Source organism: Bos mutus, chromosome 2 (assembly GCF_027580195.1).
Source record: "Bos mutus isolate GX-2022 chromosome 2, NWIPB_WYAK_1.1, whole genome shotgun sequence".
Classification (NCBI taxonomy): domain Eukaryota; kingdom Metazoa; phylum Chordata; class Mammalia; order Artiodactyla; family Bovidae; genus Bos; species Bos mutus.
Genome location: NC_091618.1, coordinates 98453909 through 98456843, shown reverse-complemented (window position 1 = coordinate 98456843; position 2935 = coordinate 98453909). Strand labels below are relative to the sequence as shown.

At 42.8% G+C, this 2935-nt stretch overlaps 1 non-coding gene across 1 annotated transcript; it reads right to left on the bottom strand.

Moving 5' to 3' along the window:
* Positions 1–1978: 1978 nt before the first annotated feature.
* On the bottom strand, positions 1979–2050 carry TRNAY-GUA (transfer RNA tyrosine (anticodon GUA)). Its single transcript has one exon. It is a non-coding gene; the product is annotated as a tRNA-Tyr (tRNA).
* Between the last annotated feature and the right edge of the window lie 885 nt (positions 2051–2935).

The following is a 2935-nucleotide window of genomic DNA, read 5'->3' as shown; positions in this document are numbered from 1 at the left end:
AAAATAATTTTTTCAATAGGTAAATATATGCAAATACATGGGAAAAGCCAAAAGTTGCATAGCACTATGTTCATTGTCCCGTTTTTTGAATAATAAACTCATTTAATCCTTATTATAATCCCCATTTTACAGCTGAGACCCTTTAAGGTTGAAAACCCATACAACTACTAAAGGACAGGCCAAAGTTTCCAGGGTCACCCTCTTAACCGCTACACTTGACCGCCCCCCTCATAAGACACAAAAGGCTGGTCCCTTCCCCAGAGGACACCACTGTTACCAGCTTCCTGGGGATCCTTCCAGAAGATAGGTAATTCTTTCAGAGGCTCTTTCAAGCCCATTTTTCAATCAGCAGTTTGGAGAACATATTCAGAGGCTGTCCTCCATCCACACAGCTAGTTCTGACCCATTAACTGTGAAGTCCCTGAGGCCCCCGCAGAGAGGCACAGCCTGTTACATTGCCACCTGTAAGCCACAGGCCCACAGACAAGGGGCTTCTGATTTACTGGGCTTCTCCCTGCTGGTCCACAGAGCCGTTAATCTTCTGCCTCAGGGCAGAGTTTGACAGCTCCCAAAGGTCCCCATGAAGTACTCTTTTCAAAGTGAAATTCTCAATCAAATAAACTTGAAACAGACTTGGTCTGGATCCAAGTACAGATCCCCCCACCCTGTGCCCCCGGGCAGTCGTTGGCTACACTTTACTTCCTGGGTTTTTTGAGTCCTCTGGTGCAGGCTACTTTTTTTCCTTCAATAAAACAGTGATTTAAAACCTTCATTCTTCCTGTTCTAAAACTGTGCCAGGGCATAACCACTCTTGTCTTCACCAAGAGTATACAAAAATCAACCAGGGCTCTGCACCCACCCTGGCTGTAGATTATCAGGTAAGTACTTTATCAGACTCTTGATCTACTTTTTGAAAAATATTCTTTTACCTGATAAAAACTTTTTTCACTCTTATTTTGCCTCTTCACTTGACATTTTATTTTGATTATTTTTATGTTTTTCCCTTGGATATTCAAATTATTCCTTTTCTTAAATGAATGCCCCCAGCTTCTCTTCACCTCTGCCAGGGACCTCAGTGATTTTCTGGTGGTGATAATAAAAAGGAAAGTCTTCTTTTCTCTCGGAAACTCTAACAACAACAAAAACAATCACAAAGGATGATATTTTGTGGGGCCATGGCATGGAAATGTTTTCGTGAGAGGAGAAGGTGCCAAGTACATTTCTAACATCTCTACAGTTTATATTAACAATGATCAGAAGTCTCCTGTGGGGCACCTCATCCTTTTGTGCTTATTTTATCTCTGAGCATATTGATGTGGGATTCATTAATGCCATTTTGGTCTTTCTTTCCTCCTCCTTCCCTGCCCCTTTCAAAGTAAGGTGAGACTGTGAGACTTGCTTTGGCCAGCGGAATGTGAGAGGTAACATATCATTTCCCAGTGAAGTGTGAAGTGAAGTGAAGGTCGCTCAGTCACAAAGTGTCTGACTCTTTGTGACCTATACAGTCCATGGAATTCTCCAGGCCAGAATACTGGAGTGGGTGGCCTTTTCCTTCTCCAGGGGATCTTCCCAACCCAGGGATTGAACCCAGGTCTCCCACATTGCAGGCGGATTCTTTACCAGCTGAGCTACAAGGGAAGCCCAAGAATACTGGAATGGGTAGCCTATCCCTTCTCCAGCAGATCTTACCGACCCAGGAATTGAACTAGGGTCTCCTGCACTGTGGATCCTTTACCAACTGACCTATGAGGGAAGCCCCATCATTTCCCAGGGAAAACTTTAAAAGCCCATGTGTATGTCTCAGATTCCCATCCTGCTGCTGCAGTGGTTATAGAGCAAAAAGCAAAGCAAAGCGAAGTCGCAAAGTCGTGTCCAATTTTTGTGACCCCATGGACTGTAGCCTACCAGGCTCCTCAGTCCACGGAATTCTCCAGGCAAGAATACTGGAGTGGGTTGCCATTTCCTTCTCCAGGGGATCTTCCCAACCCAGGGATCAAACCTGGGTCACCTGCATTACAGGCAGATGCTTTACCGTCTGAGCCACCAGGGAAGTAAGTGTTAAATAGAATCTCCACTGCTTCCCAGGTGGTGCTAGTGGCAAAGAACCTGCCTGCCAATGCCTGGTTCAGGAAGATCCCCTGGAGGAGGGCAGGGTAACCCACTCCAGTATTCTTGCCTGGAGAATCCCTTGGACAGAGAAGCCTGGCAGACTGCGGCCCATAGCGTTGCAGAGTTGGATGCAACTGAAGCAACTCAGCACAGCACACAGCAGAGTCTCCAGAGCCTAAGTCCTTGAGTCACAATCATTAAAAGACCCCCCTCACTGCAATGATTAGGGAAAAATCAACTTTCCTTATGGTAAGCCACTAAGGTTTGGGAGCTATCTGGTATAATCTAGCCCCTTTAGCCATATAATTTGAAACAACTATAAATAAGTAATAATGAGCCCTGTGGACTTTTGCCTCAACCTGTGAGGACAAAAATTAAGTCTGTTTTTCCATCCAATTGTGCAATCTCAGATAAAATAATAATTTGATTGATGCATTTAGCAAATATTAATTAAGGACCTAGTCTGTTCAAAGCACTATTAACAAGAGTAACAAAAACTTTATATGATCATCAGGACTATTGATTTAAAAGACACTAAAATTTCAGATAATTCAAAACAGCCAAAACAACTTAGTATCTAGAATGCTGTGTTTAGTGATTTTTGTTACAATTTCCCATTGCCGCTGAGCATTTTCCAGCTATAAAATTGTTAAAGGGTAGATTTCCCTCCAAGAGGTAAAATCATGCCTCTCATGCAGATATAAAATAAGCATATGTTAAAGATTTTACTTAACTCATTATTCAGTGATGAAACTGGAAATACATTATAACTGGTTAAAAGAAGAAATCAAAAGAACCACCATTTCATATGGAATAAAGGAATGTT